At 44.9% G+C, this 23302-nt stretch overlaps 1 long non-coding RNA gene across 4 annotated transcripts in view; it reads right to left on the reverse strand.

Moving 5' to 3' along the window:
- Positions 1-1444: 1444 nt before the first annotated feature.
- The window catches only part of LOC106850397 (uncharacterized), a 79980-nt gene continuing 58122 nt past the window's right edge, over positions 1445-23302 (reverse strand). For all 4 annotated transcript variants that reach the window (XR_015805747.1, XR_015805744.1, XR_015805746.1 and 1 more), the window contains 4 exons: positions 18956-18993; positions 17989-18119; positions 8681-8779; positions 1445-2629 (listed from right to left, as the gene is read on the reverse strand). This is a non-coding gene — a long non-coding RNA (uncharacterized LOC106850397). The remainder of the gene's footprint in view (positions 2630-8680; positions 8780-17988; positions 18120-18955; positions 18994-23302) is intronic.

Below are 23302 nucleotides of genomic sequence, written 5' to 3' on the forward strand. Positions count from 1 at the left end.
TTAACCAGGTCTGTGGGCAGCCCTTTGGTACCTGTCCTGGGATAAGATCATATGCACACATGCACTAAGACCACCACACAAGTAGATGTACAGAGAACTTTTCAAAGCTGTCCTTTCCCTGGCTCTGCATTCCCAACCACCATTACAGACTACTTTAAAAAACAAACCACAACAATCAAACAAAAATCCCCCAACATTCAGTCAATCAATCTGCAGACCTTCTGGGATGAAATAAATAAGCTATGAAGAGCTTCTCTCAGCTGGAACAGCAAGGATAAAAATGGAGGAAAACAGAAGACTAACCAGGTACTGCATGTGGTACCTGGCACCTTCCATTCTCAGCAGAAGCTCTGAGTAATGCCTGCACTCAATGCTGCTGCCACTGTCCAACCCAAGGACATCTTTTAAACAATGCCTCACTGATAATCCTGTAAAGATTTTCAGCTCTGTCCTGCACAGCATTTTAATTACTCACATTGTTTCATGAGCTCAATCATTTACAGAAGGTATTTTCATCCCATTAATTGTAGGCTTCCCGGAGGACTCAGCACAGTATTTCATGTCCTCAGTGCTATTAAACGCATTAGGAAAGTATCCAGACTTCCAGAAGTTAAATTTTTTTTTCATGCATGCATATGTTTCAGGAGAGGAAGAGGGTAAATCAGGTAAAGGAAAACTTTTAGGCATTAGACAAAAAAGAAATTTCAACTGATAACTTTCAAGGAAAAAAGAACCCAACAGACAATATTTCAAATAATGGTACAATAGACTCATTGAAGTCAGCAGCAAGTCTGGAATCTGAAACCTCTAATGCTAATAGCATGCAGGTATACCCCTGTGCTGGGAAAAGGAATTTCATGAGTTAGTAGGTAAAGGTTATATCTGTATCTCCAGTAGCACCAGCCTAGCAAGCAATTCCCAGCCTCCCAGGACAGGCAGTACAAAACATCTCCTGGCGACACCACCCAGGGCCAGCTTGGCTCTGGAGCAGAGCAGCCATGCCCATAATTGTGGCACTTGGCCTGGTAGCCATAAGACACAATAGCTGCTTGTGTGTGTGTTTGAAGTCAACACACCTAAAATAATTTGGGAGTTGTGTGGCAGCCCACGAATGACTCTCCTGCCTGGCCCTGAAGGTCTGTGCTGCAAGGGCTGCAGGAGGAGCCTGGTGGCAGGGTACAGCCAAAGGCACAAGGTCTAGGATGGCACAGAAGGGCTGCAAGGAGCAGAGAGAAGCCAAGCACAACAGTGGTATGCTGCCTTATGGGAGCAGTCCTGCAGGCTGTTTCTTGGTGAAGTCTGGCTGGTTCACCCCAATGTCAGACACAGAAATGGGCTAGGAGGCTGAGATGTCTGGCACGGGTGAGCTGTGACATTTACTCCAGGCTGTCACCCTGAACAGGCAAACCATGAGAGTCAGAGACCCACAGCTTCCAAATGCAGCAACTAGAGCCATTTATTTTTAAGGAAGGAAAGAATGGAGGTTTCCAAGCCTATCTGTGTAGCATATCTGAAAGGTAATAATTGTATGCTACTGCATTCCCTGGAGTGGTGGTAACGTCAGCCCTTCCCTCCATGCCAAGGAAATTTAGACACAGCCCAAGGAGGAAACTGCAATTCTAGTGGAAAAAGGGCTGAGATCTGCCAAGTGCCTGGAGCTCACCACACTAGGAGGGGTGTGGAGATACAGCAGGTGGGGGACCTATAGCCCAAAGGAGAATCTCTTTTCCAGACCCTTCCTATTGGGTACAAAGTGCTCTAAACTGAAGATAACGTTCAGCCTTGCGTTCCATGATCCTGTAATGGTGGAAAGGGCTCACAAGTGCTGCCCCACAGATGAAGGCACTTGTACACGAGCTGAGTAGTGATAACCCTCAGTGTAGATGCTCTTAGTTATTTGAAAGGCAGGTTTGGCACTGTGCTCATAACAGGAGCTGTGAGCTGATCAGCAATAAATTATTGGATTGCTGTATCTCAACTGTGACCTTGAGTCTTCATCAACAGAAGTCTCCACAATGGTGATCTCTGGACTGTTGTGGTATGCAGATCCCAGGAGGCAAGTCTGGTTTACTCTGGTTCTTAGCAAACGAGAATCTGTGTCACAAAACACATCATTGCAGCTGGTATTAACCAGTAAACTTCTTACTAGTTATCTCTGCAAAAATATCCAGGTGAAATAGTCCAGACAAGCCAGAAGACCCCTACCTGCATAAGAAGTGTCCATGCTGATGAGAATTGGCTGCTCATGATACGAGATCATGCAGCAGTTCTTCAGGTGCTGAAGAGACATCCTCCAGCTGCTCCTTTTGTTGCTCCTTTAATTGTCATCAAAAAACACTTACAAGGAGATGGATCTTAGCATTAGGTGGGAATTAAACTCAATGGAATTCCACCAACCAGAAACAAAAATTAGGACAAGACAATCCATTGGGAATTTCTTTCGACTTCAGGTGTGTTTCCACTCAAAAAGGTGGCATGGATTGCAGGGACGGGACCACCTAAACCAATTACCTCAAATACTGACCTGTGGGTCCTGTCCTGACAGCAATTGTATCCTGAGAGAATTCACTTTCACTACCCACAGTCTTGCACTTGGAACTCTCACCTGGCACATCTGGCTCGGGTGGACCTAGGAATATCCAAAAATGGAGCTTTTACATCCCCCGCAGGGGTACAAAGCACAGCACAAATGGTGTGACTCAGATACTGCCTGGAACATGTAATGAGGATATTAAACTAGATCATAGTTTTATAGGTTACCTTATTTTTAATTGGGGAAAAAAAAAAAAAAAAAGAAAGAAAACACAGAAGCCAACCAACCTACATATTTGGCCTTCGGATGAATTTTTTTGTTTTACGTGACAGCTTTTTCCTCTATTTAAAAATTTGCATAAATACTGTCAAGACAGGACATGCATGGTAAAGAATATGCAAAATCCTGAGTTAAGCCCAGCTGCCTCTCCCACTGTGCTGTGCCAGCACAGAGCAGTGGGGCTAATACTGGAAGCACCCCTCCTCCTGCATGTCACTAGGTCAGGGACATGGTCCTGCTGGCACACAGCCCTCCAGGGAGCCTTTCATGACAGACCCCACACAGAAAGCCTAGCCTGGGTTCACTCTGCCCTTTTCCTGGTGGTAAAGAGGGATTTGCTTATTTTCCTGTGGAAATTGAGCATGAGATGCTTCAATGTGACCTCCCCTGCCAAGAGGGGAGAGCAGGCAGGCGATGCACGGCAGGGAAAGCCAAGGATGCTGGAAGGAACGTGAGGTTGTGTTTACCCACACAAGGACACCCTGCGTGATTTCACGCAGAATTAATTCAGCTCGCACACACTCCCGTGCAGACACTTACTTGTGGTTCAGGGAGATTTATCTCTGCTAACAGGATTAGGAAAGGTTTAAGCTAAACCAAAAGAAAAGAATGCACACAAGCACATTCACAGCTTAGAAAACAAACAAATACCTAGCAAATCTGCCTTTAGACATGGCCAAAGCAATCAGAGCTCCCTTCCCAGCAGCCCTCGGCACAGAGACCATGTTATCTAATGCCATTCTCTTCCCTGCTTTTCCTGCTGCACCCCTACCTTACCACCCACTCAGAACAGAAAATTGCTGCACTTTACACCTACATGCTGCTAACTAACTTACCTCACTTCAGAATTTGGCCCAAGTAGCCACACTGGAATATGAAGAGGTGTGCAAAACAGCTAAGAAAATGTCTTTTTGTCCCTCAAAAAGGGCAGTGGGCAGCAGAGTGTACCTGTGCTGTGAGAGCCTGGTACTGTGCTGCAGTAGGAAGAAACAAAGGCAAAACAGAGAGAGGCATCAGCTGGTATATTCAGCACAAGGCTCAAACCAGGTATCACCAAGGCTTCCAAAATCCCCACTGGTGGGAAAACACTTCCCATTTAAACAGTCCCTTTACAGTGAGGGCACTTGCACAGGTTAATTGAGAGGGCATGTGCTGCCTGCCCCAGTAGTACTGCTGCCATCTGTCCCAAGCTCTGCAGCAGTTAGCTGGAGGTACCATGCGACCCAGCAGGGAAAGCAAAGTTTACTGCATCCTCCTGGAAGGGCAGGGTGGATCTCCATCTGCAGGGTGTGGTTGCTTTGAGATGGAATTTGGTTGGGACTTGAGGGTTATAGCAGGAGTCCCGTGATGTTCATTCTGGAAAGGTGAGGATGTTGGGTTTACATTTTTTCCAAAAGGTTAGCAGTTGTGGTGAGCCTAATCATTCTGGCATGTCAGCCTGAGCTACCTAGGGGGAAGAGCACCACCTTCTGAATTACCAAGTCAAATTGACTGTAGCAATCAACTTCTTCTTCTAAGTCCCCATCCAAAAACAAACAGGCCCAACCCTGCTTAACTTATGAGATCATAGCCCAAGGCAGTGTAGCTCCCTGAGACATCCCTGCCTCACCCATCATCTACAAACATCAGTTGTGCAGGGATGGTATGGATCTCTCTCTGATTTTACATTCACAGAGATCTCTGACCAATGACAAAAGCCCACTATAAAGTGCCTGCAGCACCTCTCCGAGGTGGTAGGCAAGCAGCAGAGCCATGGAAATAAGGATAGAGCAGTGGAGTCATCAGGAACGTGTCCTGTGCAGATCTCTATCCTCCTGGATGGCTCGGAGTGAAAACCTCTTGCCCAAACTGGTGTTTGTCATTCAAAGTTGCCTTTTGTGAACCTTGCCACACCAACGCTTGCTGCTGCTCAGTTTTACTCTGAGTAACATATTCATCTTCTCATCATCACCTTAGAACCTATTTGCATTGTTAAACTGCTAGAAGAAATTGGTTTTCCTGTGATACCTTCAAATAAAAGCTGCCAGAGCTGGAGATCTTTCTTCTGTTAAGGCACGTTACCAACCCTTAATGGGTTTCTCAAATGCATAATCCAAACCTTTCACTTCATAAATCATAGTCTTACTGTCCTACAATTCATGCCTGGCCCACCACTGAAGCAAAAAGTTCTTGTTGACATTTTCTAGAATCTGGCCTTTTCACAGCACTGGCTCTCTGACATCAATGCAGGAACCTTCATCACTGCTAACAGAACTAACTTTATTGATCCACACCTTACAGGTGACAAAATAGAGGTATGATGAGCTGCAGGCCAGGCTGGGACTCTACCTGTACATGATATCAGGTCTGAGCTGAAGTCAGGTGGTCAGACTCTGGACTCCAAGACAGCTCTTCAACTACTTTCTATCAACTTTTTTTTTTTCTCCCCCATGAGATGCTGTCATGAAACAGAAAGAATAGGAGAAAAATAATTATTAATCTCCTAAACAGAGTAGAAGTGTTGTAGCTGGTACACCTGATAAGCATTTCATAAGTCACATCATCTTGGGTGTTCTTCATGCCAGCCTTGATCCTGGAAATTAGTTCCATTCAATAGTTTCATAAAGAAAATCACATTAATTAATTGACAATATGTATGACACTTCTGGAGGCCAAAATGGCTAAGCTGAGCTGACATTATACAGAAGAGCAGATTAAAAATCAAAATCATCTTGATAATTTGTGAAAATTGGGGGTGGGGAGGTTTAATTTAGTAAAAATCACTGCAAGATTCTATGCTTGTAAAGGCATCCTTCCTGTCTGCTCGGCACAGGTAAACTCTAGACTGGTGGATTGCCTGCAGCTTCACTCACTCTTCAAGAAAGATGTGGACAGATCACAGAGTCCAGGGAAAAGAAATTGGAGAAACCATCTCCAGCAAACACCTGAGCTAGGGTGTTTAGGCAAGGAGAGAGCTGGTTACAGGGAGCAAGAGGGATTTCTTCACCTGGGTGAAAGGCCATTCAAGAAAAGGCTTCCAAATCAGCCCTCCTTCAGTGGCTGTATGAAAAATTCACTTTTGATCCCTGGACCCATTTCTGTAACAATTGCATGCTTTATGGTTAAGAAAGAAGCTTGAAATATAATTTAAGGGTAATCTAAAGGTTAAAGAAAAAAAAAAAAACAAAACTGAAAAAAGTTTGTCTTATGTCATAATTTGGCTCGTACTGGATGGGAAGATCCAGAATTTTTGATTACCATTTGGCAATGCTTACTTGCTTCCCTAAAGGGTTTTTAAATGGCACCAACATTTTATTAACCATGTTACCTCCTCCCATTGTCTTTATTTTCATTGACATGACTATCTTGAGCCTTGAGCAGCTTTCCAAAGCACCCAGGCTGCACAGGGGCATGGAGCCTCTCTCCCTATTTTATTGCAACTCGGCATCAAATTCCTCCTTATCTCCCTGCAGCACTTTGTAAAACTAAATCTGATTTTCTCTGCACTGGCCTATGTAGGTCTTGCAGAGCTCTTCACCTCCAAGATTTCACTCTCTGTGCCCTGCAAGCATCAACATCCAGAGTGACTCTTCCCTCTAGCTAGGAGCTTGGCTTTCTCTCAGAGCAGTCTCATTTTCCTACCTTCATGCACACTTGCACATCTTTAATCAAGAGCATGAACTTCCACTAAACAGGAGAGTTTAAATGACAAGTGTTACAGTAATTTTTTTAACCTATTCTCATTCAGTAGGAGTCCTATTTCCCTGCAGACCCGGCACTGCCTGCAGCCTACTCACAAAGCTGTGCCCTTACTGACACCAGCATCTCATTTTTATCCTGATTTTCAGCTCCTTGTAGACAAAAAAAAAAAAATAGCAACTTGTGTGGATCACATCTAAAACCACGTGCATAAGTTCAAAGATAATTAGCTTTTTAGTTGCTAAATGCTGTGCAAAGCACACATTTAACAGCTAAAACTGATTTTAATCTTTGCTTAATTCTTTTGCCAGAGAGTCCCATTCATAGTGAGGCAGCTGTCTAAATATCTCAGCCCCTTGGGGTGAGGAGACAGGGGAGCCTCTTGCAATGCTCGTGGGTGACCTCAGCTGGCTTCTCCCACCAAGAGCTGCTTCCAACTCATTTGGGGCAGAGGATGACAGTGGGGCTAGGCCCCCAAGGAAATGGTTTATCTTTGAAGGGCAAAACTTCTCTCTTTCCTTGGTTTGGGTAACTCATAATAAAGTTGTAACAGAAATTTGGGTAGTGAGAGTGGCCAGATTAATGCAAAGCCATTCCATATCAGTAAGAAGTACATGGATTTACAACCCATTGCCTTCACACTGGCCAGGCACAAAAACATCAGTCACTGCACTCTTCACCCTCTATGACAATAAAGAGTCTCCTCTGGAGTCAAAAAGACTGAACAACCAGAGGACAACTGCAAAACAGTCACATGACATACCCAAAATTCTGGGGTTTGATGGATATTTTTTCTTTCATAACACCTTGTCTTAGCTTTGCCATGCTAGAAGTGCCTGCTTGCAATTACAGTCCTTAAAAAATAGGTAAATAGAATATTTTTTAATCATCTCAAACTACCTTCTGTGGAATGTGATAAGACATCAGTGCTTTCTACATCCAGGAGTGTTGCACACACACACACAAAGGGATGGCACGAGGACCCAACAACAAAATATTAACAAATCTTCCCTCTGCAACAGTCAGTACCCTACCCCAAGGTTCATAACCTCAGTGTCATAATATTCTCCAATATTTAGAGAACTAAGACAGTGCTGTGTAACCAGATGATACTCCTGCATATGGGATATACAAGGCACTGAGATGGGAAGGAGCCAAACAAAACAATATGCCTGTGTCTGTGGTGCAATGAGCAAATGTGCTTTGCTCCTTCTCAGAAAAGCTGTTGCACTCCTCAGCTCCAGACCAAGGTTAATTATCATGTGAGGATGAAAATGCTCATTATGTTTAGTTTTTTTATTTTTGCTTGACCAAGTACTCTCTTACTGGCCCTTGGGTTCTAAAATATAGGAAGTGGCATAAAAATTGCATTATTTTCAATAAGTTCCTGACATCTAATCAGACAAGGGTTTCCATTACAATTGCTGGCTAGTTCTTTCCTCCCCTAGAGCCTGGGAAACCATGGTCTTGTGCAAGGAAAGGAGATGAGAACCATGAAACAGAGCTGGGAGAGGACACAAATTACAAGAGACATTTGGAAAGCAAACAGTCACAACACAAGATTTTCCTTTCAGGCCTGTGTCAGTCAGTCCCTCTGCCAAAAATTTCCCAATGGGTGGCTCTCCGTGCTCAACACCACACTCAGACTTAAGAAAAATTCAAAAGCCTTATGAATGGCAGGGAGTTTTATTTACTTCTCATTTACCTGGGCTCTGCAGTTAGCTGATAGACTGCACAGCTCTTTGAAGTGAGAAATCTCTAGAGGAATATTAGAGATAGTTATGAAAATTAACATGAAGAAAAGGCCTTTTAAATTTTCTACCAGGTTCCCTATAAATGCAGTATCTACAGGTCTAAAAGAGCATTAGCTCACACAAGAATGATGAAAGACTAATCTTAAATAAAGAGTTAACAGGACTCAGAAATCACACCTATGAAATAATATAAAGGCTTGTCTAGAAACAGAGATATAAAAAATAAGAACAAATCCATTTGGAACACTTCAGGCTTGCCTACAATCCTTACAGTTCACACCCACAATGCAATTATATAAGCCCTCTTTTCTTGCAAAATCAAACAAAATCCAGTCTATCATAAGACAGGTAGTATAAACATGACAGTTTTGTCCTCAAAATTGTTACTTTTCCCGATTTGATATACATTCTCCCAGCTTGCTCATCCAAATTCTACCTTTTCCTTCTGGGGTAGAGCTGGTGGTTGCTGAAGGCCTCCTACAGCTCACCAATGGTCTCAGCATTTCAGAATACAGCTTTAGATCAATGTTCTCGGCTGGAAGGATAAAAATACAAATAAATCAAACCACAACAAAAAAAAAACCCACCAACCTCTGGCAACCCAATGAAATCTTATAGCTGTTATATTCATCTGCAGGATGTGAACTTTCCATGTGCTTACTGATTTCTCTTATTAAGCAATCATCAAACACTGATAGGAATTTTTTTGCAGGAAATGGAAGTACAATGTGTTCATTAAAAAGAAAAACCAACACCAATGGAGCAGGGAGCCAGTTTAAGCCACTTGACATTTCAGGAAATTAAGTTATACTGTGGTCCCAGCTTACAAGTTCAGCAAGACTCATGAGAGAACTCCTTGGAGACCTGCTGTGCTTTCGTTTCAACAGTGATGGCCACACAGGCTAATTGAGGGCAGGAGACACGTGTTCTGTCACAGCCATCCTGCTGCCCTTCCTCTCTCCCAGCAGCTCCTACACTGCTCACAGTCTGCATGCTCCAGCCAGCTTTCTCCTTTAGCTGCTGAGTATGCTCTTCTAGGGGAGAGGAGGGAAAAAGGATTTACAAGGCCAAAAAAAAATCCAGTGAAAATAATAATAAATTTTCAGAGAAAACCTCAGACCTCTGTCAAACAGCTGAGTGGAATTTTGGGGCACAAAGTTCAAAGCCCAAAGCATCTCACCCCTGGATGGCAGATCACATTGGAGTTGCAGGTATTACAAGTACAGACTGGAGATGCAGGGTCAGGCACTGAAGCTCACAATCTGAAAAGATTTATAGGCTGGTTTTGTCCACATCATTGCCAAAAGGGCAGAAAGGATGAGGTTGAGCAACAGCAGTACATGGGCCAGCTGTGTGGGAGATGAGAGACCCATCCTGGAATGGTGGGAGCAGCCACCAAGGCTAGTATGGTTCAGCCTATTCCTGGTGGAATTTCTGCTGACAGAAAGGGAAAGACAGTGAGACACCTCCTAACACAGCTACAGCAGGGACAACACACCTCTCCTTAGTGAGGGGGACAGAGAGAAGGGATGCCTGGGAGCTCCTGGGGACTGTGTCCAGGCAGCCTCCCTCTCAGGGGAGTGACACATGAACTCTGATGATTGAAATTTGCTTTAAGTGACCAAGGGCTGCACGGGTACAAAGACAATCCAGGTTGCTCAGACTCCTGGAGCTCTCCACATTTTCACATCTAAAAGGCTTGGATGATCTTTGAAAGCTGGCAGGATCACAGCCAGTTGCTATCAGTACTTAGAGGACGTGGCTTTGGACTGATTTGGGAAGGGCAGCTCCCTCACTGTGTAGACAGCCTGGCTATGGGCAACTTTCATACCCAGCTCAGCCTTCACAGGCACACAGAAAAAACAGAGTCCTGAGGAGAAACAACCTGCTTGAGATCACCCAGCTGGTCAGGAGAGGATCAGGAAGCCATCAGTGCCTCCCTGTCCCCATCATTCTATCAGAGCTCTGTTCCTGAAAGAGGAACAGTCAGGGATGACTCAAACCCAGCATACACTGCCCAGTGAAGAATTATGAGACTATAAAACAATCCAGCTATAGGCCAGCCTAACCAAGGACTAGCCAAAACCTTTAGTGGAGGGGCCACTGAGAATCCCATCACATCCAATAACCATCCAGAACCTCAGTAACATCTGCTGCATCGTTTGCAGTGTGATCATACAGAAAAATCACATGAAGGTAAAATCCTTACTAAAAACACTAATGTTGCAAGCATTCACCTCCATGTAGGCGTGGAAACCTTCAAGTTTCCTTTTTATTATATGGATAGGATCCTTCTTTTCATTGGCACAATAGAAAATAGCCACAAAAATTCCACACACACAGCATCAGACCCCACGACCAGCCTCGACACGCAGAGCGTCAGTAATAAAACACACCCCTACAGGGATTTAGCACTTTGGCTTGTGCTCAGCTGGGCGACTAGGGCAGGCCTTTCACTCTTCAGACATAAAAAAATATTAATTATATTCAGCTCTGTCATTATTCCAACCCCCGCATCCCCCCTTCCCTGTTAGCAAAAGGAAGAGGAGCCATGTGCTGATGGGATTGTGGGTTTGCATGAAAAAGATGGAGCTCTGTGTGTGTGTGTGTACTGCATTTGTCCTGGAAGTCAAACAGCAACTTCAGCAAGGGCATCCTGGGAAAGGCCCTCAGGTGCCAAAAGAGAAATTCAGGGAAACGTTCCTTTATTAAAACAATTGCAAGAGCTGCTGCAGGTACTTCCTTATGCACCCCTCCTTCCTGTCCATCACACATCCCCTCTGCCTCAGACACTCTTGCACAGCCAGATGACAAAAGGAGTTTTCAATTTCAATCTGTGCAGGACCCAGAGCCCTTCTCTTACCAACCATCCCTGGTGCATTTGTCCTCCTCACCCCTACCCTTCCCAATAAACATCCTGCCCTGCCCTACCACAGGAGTCCCCAAAGTGTACACACCAGTGGTTTTGTAGTGGCACCACAACAGGCACTGTAGCCAAAAGGGCAGGCCAGAGAATGTACAAGGTCTGAAAAGGCCAGCCAAGGCAAGGAAATCTCAGGGATTCCTGAAATTATCTCCTTTCCTACAGCCAACCTCTTACTCCCTTTCTAACTTTCTCTTCCCATGAACTGCACTGGTGGTGTCCTGCAGCACTGACTAATCAGTGGCTGAGAGGTCATGCACCAAAGTTTAAGAATTAGCTCTTTGCCAAACATCTCCCCAAAAAGGTGTGCAAAGCTGCTTCCACAACACCTGGAAACTTTCTCCCCTAGGGTCCTGGTTAGACTAGTTGCAAGGTGCAATTCCTGATTTTCCACTACACTGTCACTTTCTCCTTCCAGCTCTACTCCACCCACAAGCTATCCTGCTTTGGCCTTTTATATGGGATCTAGTCCTAAAGCTTGACAGGGATGATGTCCTTCTTAGCTGTCTGGGTAGTGTCTACCAACATGGGCCTCTGACCCACATCTTAAGGTTTCAAGAGGGAAACTCCAAACCCATAGCACCAAGGACCATGCAATTATTTTGTTTTTCATTGAAAAGCCTGCAAAAAGGCAGGAAAATGCAGACACACTGGTGTACCTCCCTTGTCTTACAAATACTCCCCTCCTTTACCGTTTACCTGCATTGCAAATAGAGTTTGGAAAGAGGATGGGACTCCAGGGAGGACCACTGAGCAGGCCAGGCTGTCCCTGGACATGCTGCATGGTGCCATACATCTGTGCTTCCCACAGCTGGCTGCAGGGCTTAATCTGTAATTGATCCAGGTGGACAATTATGAGAAAGATTGGGCTCCAACACAGGATGGAGGAAGAGTAAAGATTCACAGGGCTGGAGCCCAGTAGAAAACCCTGCTGGCATCATTTTCACCTTCAGTGCTGCTGCTGCTCACACCTTCACCTGCACCCTGCCATGGCCAAACAGGTACTCAATGCTGCTCTTCAGGTCTGCTCTGCCTTTGCTTTGTGCAGGTGTTGGCAACCACACTTAGACACAAAGCCAGGCAAAATCCAGCCTATCCTGGAGAGCACTGCTCCGAGGTGATGCCTGGAGGCTGCATTTCACCTTGCAGGCACACCCTGCAAGGCACTGAGATGCTACAGCACACATGGCAGAAGTCATCTTGCTCAAGGAAAACGTTGACTTTTGTAATTCTCCATGACAATGGTTTGTTCTTGCTCCAACCATCTCTTTGTTCATTTTGGTCACACTAAGAAAAGCAAGACTGCGTGCTCCTGGAAATTCCCATTTAGGAAAGATCTCCTCTTTCTTCATACAGATGTGAGCAGGGTCTACACCAGAAAGAGAAGGACATTCTTATCAAGAATCTGACTGAGTAAGAAGAAATTTGAATTTTAAGCACTTTTCTAGTTAGACTTGTTTAGGACAAACCACTGCAACTCATTATGCCCCAACTTCTTCATATGGAAATTGGAGGGATGTAAGACTTCTTAAGTTCATAAAAATCTAAAAGGGACAAGGGTTAAATGGTTGCTAATAAAATCCCCACTTGCCTCAGCAGCCTCTACCCAAATGTAACTGATATCCATCTAGCCTTGGTAAAAAAGAGGTCAATAAGCAGACAGGAAACTCCTTGACCTGCAAGACAGCCATCCTCCTGTCAGTGGAAGCTTGCAAAATGCTCAAGCACCTTTAATCACTGCCCTTCAGCTCTGAGATTTGAAGAAGGGTAAAAGCATATGCACTGGGCTCATACTGGGAAGCATGGAGGTCTCTCAGAAACATGACACCTAGATGGGAAAAGCATTAATGTCTGAGAAATGTTTCTGTAGGTGCAGAAGATTGAATGAAGCTGTGAAAGATCCAGCTCAGCAGCTCAGTCCATTGCCCAAAATAACCAGGTGGTGGCATGTGGGCTCCTCCCCCACCAAGCCCACCAGCAAATGCCCCAGCTCACCCCACCATCACGCTTTGCTGGCCATTGGTGGTGGACAGCACCCCACCCTGAGAAAACATGGGGCATTCTTGGCACTTTGCACTGCAGGCAAGGTCATCAGACACGGTGACAGATTCTTTGCCTGCCATATCCACGGAGGAATGCAGGGAATATGATCTGCCCTGAGCAAGCGCCAAGTTTGATTAGGGCTGATTGCTCCAAGATCCTTCCTGTGAGGATCTTGCAAAGAGGGAGTTGATTGCCACATATAACAAACCCAAAGACAGGACATGAAGGTTTGAGAGGATTTTGGCCAAGTCTCCCAAATATATAAAGCAGAGTGGCAGAGCCTATGAGAACAGACAACCTTTCAGTTAGGAAGTATAGTGGAAAGTGACACTTTTCCCAATGCCCTACAACCCCCCACAAATGGACACGGCAGAGCCTTACAGGCATCCCTTGCAACTTGGCACTAATTTGGCCCTTGGAACAGAGAAACTCTGGCTTGTTTCAAAATGATCCGCCTGACACAAGGCTCAAATAGTTGGCTGAGCAGAGCTGGGATCCACCCTCATTCTCCTTCAGGCACTCTCCGTGGGACTTTGAATAGGTCCTGCTTCCTCTACTCTCTGCTTCAGTTTTCCACTAAGGACAACTGCCCTTTCTTACATCAGCAGAGATCTGTACCCAAGGGCATTAACTGAAAGGATAGCCCAGTGTCATGGGGATGGCCTCATCCCACCCCAGCCAGCTCTGGGGCACACGTTCTCATGAAGATTTCCCACCTTTTGCTCTGCAGGAGCACAGCAATTCTATCACAGATGCCTCAGAGGTCTGCTGAGGCCCAGGGGGCTCCAGAGAACAGAGTCAAGCCAATGTAGAATGCCCCCATGGTGCTTCTGTACCTCCACCAGCCCTAGAAACTGGAAGTTCCACCTTGGCAGAGATGCCCACAAAAATGATAGCTCAAATCCAAATTATTTATTTTTCCCTGTGTGCAAAATGCATATCAGTTCTTATATGTTGTCTTTCTTCTCTGTGTGATGGAAACCCATCCTGCTTCAGCCAGAAAACAACAAAGAAACTACAAAGGCAGCAAACATTAACCAAATCCTGTCCTAAAGCCTCCCCACACATACATTTTCCCCTCCACCATCTGTTTTGCAAATGCAACAAACTGAACTAAACAAACTCCCGGTAGCTAAATTCCTTGCATCTCTGAAAGCACAGGGATTCCTGTGCCAAAGTAAACAATCTCATGGAGAGTTTACATAAAACAAGTGAACTAATTTCATCATAAACAAAGGAACAACAAATTGGTTCAAAGCCTGCCATAGTACGTTCTGTGGAAACATCCCCCATCAAGGAAAGGAGTAAAATAACCATAGTGGGACATTCAGTGCATACCCAGCCTGGCCTTACCTTCAAAGCAGTGTAGGAAGTACAAACCTACTCTTCCTACAGGTCTCATACAGATTAATGCCAACCAGCTTGCTGCTTTTGCTGCAGGTTTAGTAGCAGTGCAATGCAAAAGGTGCATCAAAGGTGATCCATTCCAAAAATCAGAGGGAGAAGGGATGATGTGGCTGTGTCACCCTGGTGCATGGGAGAATTGGTTATGGGCTGGTTGAGAGCTGCATCCCGTGCAGGAAGCCACTGCAGCACCATGTCTGTGCACCCATCCACAGCAACATGATGATACAGTGATGGGGGGGGAAGAAAAGAAGGGAATGAAGTGTGCTTCCCTCACATGGAGATTTCTTTTTCCTTGGGTTCATGTGCGTGCACCAAATTCTGGGATATTAACAAGTGTCTAACAACCCAACACAAAACACATCACCAGCCTGAGAGTGGAAAAGGGTGGGGAGCTGAAGAAAGATGAGCTCCCACTTCCATCCAGGACTGCAGCTGGCCTGGCCTTGACTCTGATATTTCCCAAGTCTCCTTTGGGAAAAGTCCTAGAGCCACAGCTCCATCTGGAGTCTCAGATTTGGCTAAATGCAGGCTGAGGACATCCCCACATAGACTGGTCTAGAAATCTTACCTGGAGTATGACTTTAGGGGCTCAGGATTGGAGATTCACTCTTTCAATACATCAGCCACCAAATTCAGTTCTTTATAGAGACACTCTTATGTGTCCTAGGTGAATTCAGATGAAACCTCAAGCTTACCCCAAAAGAAGAGCATCCAGATAGATATGTCCATCAGTAGGGAAAATCTACTTAAATGTGTTCAATTTTCCCAAAGAGGCAGCACTGTGCAGCTCGAACTCAACAGCTCCTGTCAGAGCCCAAATCTGGAGAGTCATCCAAGTCACCCATTAATCTGCTCTATTATCAATTTTTTTCAAGTCATCCATGCTCTTGGCATGTTTCTATTACCAGGACTCATTAAAATATGTTTTTTGATCCAGACTTTGAAGAGCTGGACCCTAAATGCACATCCCCGAGCATTCACTCCCCCATGTCACTTCCAGGAGTGCAAAAAGTGCCTCCCTTGGAGCCAAGGAGCTGCATGGTGGCACTTCTCCCGTGGACCAGTACAGTGATTTTCAAAGGCTGCTACCAAGAAAACAAAAAGCAAATGAGAAATCCCTCCCTATAATCACTTCAAAGCACATTGATTTGGAGTCAAAATGCAGCAGATTATTCTCACATGCCCCAGCTCCTGCAGACCCATAGAAACCCGTGTGGCACTCCAAGCACAGAGACTTGAGAAAGAGCCTGAATCCCAGGGGCCTTGCTAAGTATTACAGACAATTCTCTCTGGTACCAGTTACAGTAAGGAATAAGGAAAGATGACATAATTAAGAGAGGCAATAGAAAATAAGTGGCTTTTTCTTCTCATTATGCACTTCTGGAGGTGACATACTGTGGACAGCAACTGAAACAAAGAAATGCATTCCAATATTCTATATAGTATTGATTATTTGATGGTCTCCTTTTAAATCAGTGGCTTTTAAAGCTTTTATTAGAAAAATTGCTGAAATAGATAGAAGTTGAGTATCCAAATACAGTCTGTGCTGGCATAAATAAAAAACAAGTCCATGGATAAGAAGGGAATTAGAGTGGATATGAGTACACAAAAATTACTCAAATCAGCTTACAGATTTAATGCATTCTGCTGACAGTGGTGGTGGGGGAGGTTGTTTATTTAATCCAGAGAGTTTTTAGGCATACTGAAAAACAGAACTAGGGAAGGCTAACCCACTATTGCTAGATCCCACTGCAATTTGAGGTTTGCCTCTCCATTTCTATGGCTTGGAACATTTCTTTCTGAATGCAAAAGTCAAATGAATATTGCCCAGGTGGCACTGTACAGTCCCCACTTTGCTAATGCTCATACTGGAGCAAACAACAAATGGGCAAAACTAGTTTGGAGAGCAGTCGGGAAGGGATGGAAGCAGCACTCGGTTGCCTTGGAGTTATCCAGGTTTATCTACACATCACACTGCATGCTCCCTGATTCTCATAATTAGAGTGTCTAGACAGGAGATGATGCCAGTGAAGTAGCAAGTAGAAAAGGTTTTGCAGAGTTTTTCAGAAAAGTCCATCTAAAGCAGTGACTACAGAATAATGACAGATATCAGAGCTGCAGAACCTAGCTAAAATTAGAGAAATTTTTTACCCAAGTAAAGGTCTTTTAATAGCCCTTCACATCCCAAAAGAGCTGCTAAATCAGAGCACGATGGCTCAAGCACTCAGGAGGGCTCAGACCTTTTGAATCAGCATCAGACTAGAGTTTTCTGCAAAAGTAATTCCAGCTGCCTCAGCTTCATCCAAATACTGGCATTTAGCAGCCTCAACTTGTGTAAACCAGCTTCACTCCACTGAAGTCAATAACAATTGACACCAGCTGAGAATCTGGCTCTCAGTGTGGTTTAAATATAGTCTAAAGAAAGAACTTACAGAAGGATTGCCCAATCCCTCATGTCCATTTCCCCCTTGGGCTAGAACTGAATAAGATTGATTTTTTTCTTTATAATTTAGCTCCATTTATTTTTAACAACAACATTATGAGCTCACATTTATTATAGCACCTTCCATCCTCCAGCAACCAGGCTGCCTTTCAGGCTCCACCAAGAATCACAGAGAGGGATGGACACAGCACCAGGATGGAACCACCTTGGGATGCAAAATAGCAGATGCTCAGCTTGCACAGACCACTGGCCACAAATACAACAAATCAGCAAGAGTACTAAGATAATTCAGCTTCGGCATTGCAAGAGTAAGCCATTTTCACAGAGAGAAAATTTAAGGAGTAGTTTCAAATCCTCCCTTGAGCTGTCCGTGAGATGGACAGGACGTTTGTACAGCAATGCAGGATGTCATGGTCACACACAGTGGCCCTACCTGCACAACACTAAGACACATTACACAGTGCTGGGGAAAGGCAAGCACAAGTGACCTTTGAGAAAGAAAAAGTAGCTGGGTCACTCCTACTGTGATGAACCAGGGATCTTTGGTGTTGCCCCATGGCTTTAGCTCAAATGTCCCTGCAAAGTCAAAAGGATGAGGGACTGAAGACATGGCAATGTCCATGCGCAGAACAATCAGCCTGTGAGCCTCAAAAACTTTAGCCACCACACAGTGACATGTGCACTGGCTGCCAACCAAGGCAGACAGGTGATTGGTTTTGGAAAGCTCAAAGGTCTGACATCCCTCACCAACCCTTTTTCAACATGAGACAAAGAAGCTCAGAAAGTACAACAGGAAAAATAGGCTGTCTTGTGGCCTTGAATCTGTGCAATTACACTAGAGGTAGAGTGATATCAAGTTTTGTCAGCAGTGGTATAGTCCATTTTATCTGGGATCAGAGTAGGAAACCAGGGCCCAATCAGATCCTACCCTATGGGAATGGCTCAGAAACAACATCTTCCAGATGGTCCCTCTCAAGCCACCACAGAGCAATGGAAATGCAGCAAATAAGAGCTGTGGCCACCATCCAAATGTTCCATCAAAGACATGAACTCTGGCCTCTGAAAAAAAATAAAAAGAAAAAAAAGGAGAAAAATAAAGAAAACCAATACAAACAAAAAAAACCCCAGATCCATTAATGAAAACTAAAGCACAAGGCAAGGGGTGATGAAAACAAATAAAACTAGGGCTGTAAAATGCCTGGTATGTAAGATGTGTTGAAACTTGCTGCTGACAGCAGCTTGAGCAGACATTCACATGCAGCCGTTCCTAAGATGCACAGTAATTACCTTCTCTGGGAGGCTGCATTATGATGATTTCTTTAAGCAGAGCACAATATCTCTAGAAACAGGATATAATTACAGCAAAGGATATGCTTCTTAACCTCTTTCTACCCCCCCCAGCTGGTTCAGGGAGCAGATCTGGGAGCCGGGGGCTCTGTGGCAAGGGTGAAAGCAGTTTACCCTGTGCTCTCATTCCCTAGAGCCAAGCACGCTGCTGGATGGGAGCTCGTGGTGGTGTTACTCTCACAGGAACACGATTCTCTCTCCCTGGCCTCTGGGTGAAACGCTCCCAGCACTGCAGGACTTTGACAGGGCTGGCAGCAGCCACTGGGCCACCGAAGGAGTTCACTGGGCTGACACCTCGATGGTACATAAATAATTACCAAAGCAAACAGTCAAGGGAGTGACTCGGGACTGGAACATGCTGGCAGCACTGTGAGGCAGCAGGACTTCCCACCTCCAGACTGGGACCTTCCTGGCCCCACATACCCCACACACTGCAGAATTCCTTTGGAGAGCTGATGGGCTCCCATGTAAGGACTGGTACCATGACTAGCATGGGCCATGGTGTCTCCAGGGGATGGATGCCACTTCCTGGTGCTTTCCTGGCTCACCTGCAGTGGTCCTGTTCAGCTCCACTTCCATAGCCTTCCTGCAGAGAACACAGGAAATCTTATTGCTGCAGCTGTTGCATTGATTTATGTAGGATCCAGAATCAGAGAGAGATGCAGCAATGAGAGACCCCCAACAGCTGCGGGCTCAGCTGAAGGACTCAGTCCCTCACTGCCTCCATCCATTCCCAGTACTCACTTCTCCAGATTCCTCTGGAACAATGAAGTGTCCAACACCGTCAGTGGTGGTCAGTGAGTTTTGCTGCACTGGGAAACATCCCATTGTGAGGTCCCACCTGCAGACCAGCCGGTAGGAGGCTGTGAGCACCACAGATACCTTTTATTTATTTCAGTCTTCAATCCCAAAGGGAAAAAGTAGAGTTAACCCTTGTCCTCAAACCTCTCCACCCCAAACCAAAAATGCAGTGCTGCATCTGACCCTAGGCTCTGTTGTTCATAGCTCACATACTGATTATCTGAAAATCAACATCAGAGCTCAACCTTTTTTCCAAAACCAGCCCCAGTAGCAGTGCTCAGTGGCTTGGGCTCTCCATGCCAGATGCTGAGAGCAGAGAATCTGGGAAGCTTTCAGAGCCCTTTTTCAAGATTTAGACAGGTTTCCATTACATGACAGAGGATGTTTTTTGTAGATGAGAGACTGGAAATCATCTTTTTCTAATATGAAACAACTAAAATTAAAGAATAACCAGTATTTTCCTCACTGGTCTGGAAATTGCATTACAAGTGAGAATCAGCTTGGTCCAAGTTTGCAAGCTGTGATATCGGTAGGAGAATTTCCCTTTGCATTTACAAAAGGAAATGAATTTTGCATCCGCCGGATGGCAGTGTAGGGAAGAGCAATCATATTAGTCATAGTATTATTGTTTTCCTTTAAAGCCTCTCAAAAGTGATTGCAGACACAGCAATTCATTGCTTATTAAGATCTCCCTGCATTACAACCAGGGAAAAAAAAATCTAGGTCTCATTAATAAACCATCTTCTAGGATCTCTGTTAGAAGACAGACTTTGATTAGCCAAGATCATTCAATAAATGATTTGGCTTGTCTGACAAAGTGAAATGATTGATTGGAGAGAGTGTGCTTTAAATAGTTCACTCTTTATAATAAAAGCAAAGACTTCAGAAATACAAATAGTAAAAAGGCAGTATTTCTGTTTCCAGAGAAGATCACTCCTTGTACCAGGCTAGGGGTGCTGGCAGCATACACAAAGTTCATTACAGAATTCTGACTCTGCACGACTCAATTATTCTAAGCCTGAAACGGGAACATCTTCTGCAGTTTCCCTTGTAAAGCACATTGATGAGCAGGGAAGTCTGTTCTACTCCCAGACATAGCACCACATTAGTTATCAACTGTAGAGACCAGGTATTTGTTTCCTGCACAGAATAAAACTGAATAACGAGGCTGTATGTTAAAATCCATGTAAACAGTACTGCAGCATCATGTAACCCAGAAGTCAGCCCCAGAGCAGCAGGGCACGGGAGAAAACAGCGCTTGGGGAGCCAAGCCAGCGGCCATCCCATTTCCACTAGAGGGCAATAGAAAATCAGCGACAGAAAAGCGGGAGCAAGGACTCGATTGCGATCGACTGGTAAGAAATGGTCAAGCCGCGTTCCCCGAGGCAGCAGCGGGGCTGCCCGGGGCTCCCCGGTCCCGCAGCCCAGCCCAGCCCAGCCCGGTACCGCCTGCCCTCGGCCCCGAGATCCGGCACCGGAAAATATTCACAGATGGCTTAGGTCTAGAAAACAGCCACAAGTAAAAGAAGGACTTTGCGCGGAATGTATTTAAGCATCATCAAATAGGTGGTCAGATGCCGCTCTGAACAGATGATTGATTCAACCTCGCACATCGTTCAATTCCAGATGTTGCAGCGAGCGAGAAAGATCAGGCTGCTAAAGTCTTTCCATATCCCTGTTTGGTTTACCAAAGGGAAGGTTTGGAGGTGATTTGATCTAACTCTATTAACATTTCTCAGCAGGGGACTGTGAGAGATGCTAAAGTACTTCAAAAATCTAATAAACAAAACCATAACCAGATCCAGAAGCTCAAAGTAAAAGCTGGAAAAAATCAAACTGGAAATAATACCAGTATTTAAAAATTAAAACTTGCAATAATGCCAGTAGTTAATCACTTGAACAAATGATGTAGGGGAGAGTTTTATTCTCCACCCTTAGAGCTCTTAAAACAAGATTTGCTGTCATCCTAGAACATGTGCTGTAGCTTAGCAGTAAATTATTAGCCTTGATGCAGACATTACAGGTACAGGTCTCGTCTGAAGGTGAGATTAGATTAGCAGCATGGTCTCTTTGTGTAATTACAGTCTACAAATATCAAGGTTCTTGTCACAAAGAATTGTCTTTCAGCTGTAGGGACCGATTTCTATCTTGGCAAACTCATTTCATAGGCTGTGTGGACACAACAGTGACAGCAGTTCCAAGGACTTCAGCTTCTCTTACCCAGACATTACTTGCCTCTACAAAGAAAAAGCCATGAGCCTAAGAAACTCTTCTCTACACCAAACTGTCCAGGATTAACACTCAGGCCATTCTGTACCTGAGCTGGAGTACTGTTTCCTGGGCTGTGGTACCAGCTGAGAAGAGACTTGGACAAGAACTGATATGTAAGAGTGATGGAGAAGAGGTATGGGCCAGTTTTAGCGTTTTGAAGCCTCCAGAGAGGCTTCCAAAAGCATCACTAGCCTCAGCCCAGCCCTTGTGAGCTGCAGGGCAGACAACACCAACATAAACAAAAGCTCAGCCTTTCTCACCAGAGACATGGAGCAGTGCTATTCCAACTGTGATCTGCTTCCAACCTAACCAAATGCCAGTGCTTTACGAGACTGGACAGTTATTAAACAAGCCAAATGTGATGACAGTGCATTGGCCTTTGCAATTACTCTGAGGCATTTCTCTGTGGAAATTGCATGGGATGGTGCAGGACCAAGGCAGGCAGAGAGCAGAAGCTCACAGCACTCAGTGTTCATGCTCTTCTGTGGAGGAAAGGCTTGCAGATGATTCTGAGCGTTTTGTCAAGGCTGAAAGGTGTTGCCAGTGATCTGAGGGAGCACAATGGGAGACAGCACAGATGTGGCACACTGCACCAGCCAGGGCACAATTGTCCTCTGTGCTGAAATGGGAGTGCTAGCCCAGGGACTACACCTGCCTTCAATAGCTCCACATGCTGGGCTCACAGCTCAGCTTTCTAAACTGGAAAAAAACCCCCACCAAATTGAAGCAAAATGATTTGAGGTGTAAAGGAATATAATGAGAATGTGTTTGGACATTGTATCATTTTCTAGAATGGAATACGCCCCGGTCCAATTTCCTCCAAGCACTGCCTCCATGACTCATCTGCAGCAAGTCTCCCCTCTCCTTCTTCCCACTAACCTCAGTCACCTGTAGGAACTCACAGATGTCACCCCCAACTTTCTTCAGGCTTCATTTCTCACATATCTGCTCACATGTGATCTGTCTAAGAGCTGCAGCCTACCCGTCATAAGGAAACCCCATCTGAGGGGCACTGTTGTTTGTGATCAGCAATCAAACCCCATCTCTTAGAATCAGCTTGCAACAAGTCCTACAAATCAACAATTTGAACAGCTTTCTTGGACAGGTCATCTCCAAAACAGAAGGTCTGGAATGACTGTGGCTGTTCCCATTGCCAGAGCCACAGGCATGTGAGATGTCCCTTTATCCACACTGACACATGTGAAGCAAACACCATAATCCTGACAGTAAATGCTGGAGCCAAGACCATGCTCTTGCACTCTCCTACTCAATTTGCAGAACAGAAGAGAGGAGGTTATGGGGCAGCAAATCTGATACAGGCAGGTGTCAGGCTAAGACAGTGCTGGTGGAGGCAGGAAAGTAAAAGCATCTAGGTGGGAGTGGAAAGCCAAATTACAGGTCGAAGGGTTAAGAGAAGAGAGCCCATTATTCATCACTACTACTGTGTTCCAGGCATAAGGAACATTTGGAGGTAATTAGCAGGAGAACAGAACAATGCACTAGAGAAAGCAACAATGCCCTGGTTCAACCCAGCAGATGAGCTCCGTGCTCAGAGCAAATTGGTCTAAAATAAGTATTGCTCCATCTCAAAACCAGAAAGGTGTGACCTACTTCTCTGACCCTGGCATCAGCTGGCAGGAAGGGAATTGACAGAATGATTCTTCGTTCCCATCACTGGAGATAGAGCATATTCAGTTCCATTGCAGAAATAAAAGCCAGCAGCTTTTCCAGCTGATTTTGGGTAACTAATAACACAGAACTGCACTCATTAACTAAGCTGGTTTGTATTGTAAAGAGCTCCAAGGCAACAACTAAATGGACTT

The sequence above is a fragment of the Sturnus vulgaris genome, chromosome 10 (assembly GCF_052056855.1).
Source record: "Sturnus vulgaris isolate bStuVul1 chromosome 10, bStuVul1.hap1, whole genome shotgun sequence".
In the NCBI taxonomy this organism is placed as follows: domain Eukaryota; kingdom Metazoa; phylum Chordata; class Aves; order Passeriformes; family Sturnidae; genus Sturnus; species Sturnus vulgaris.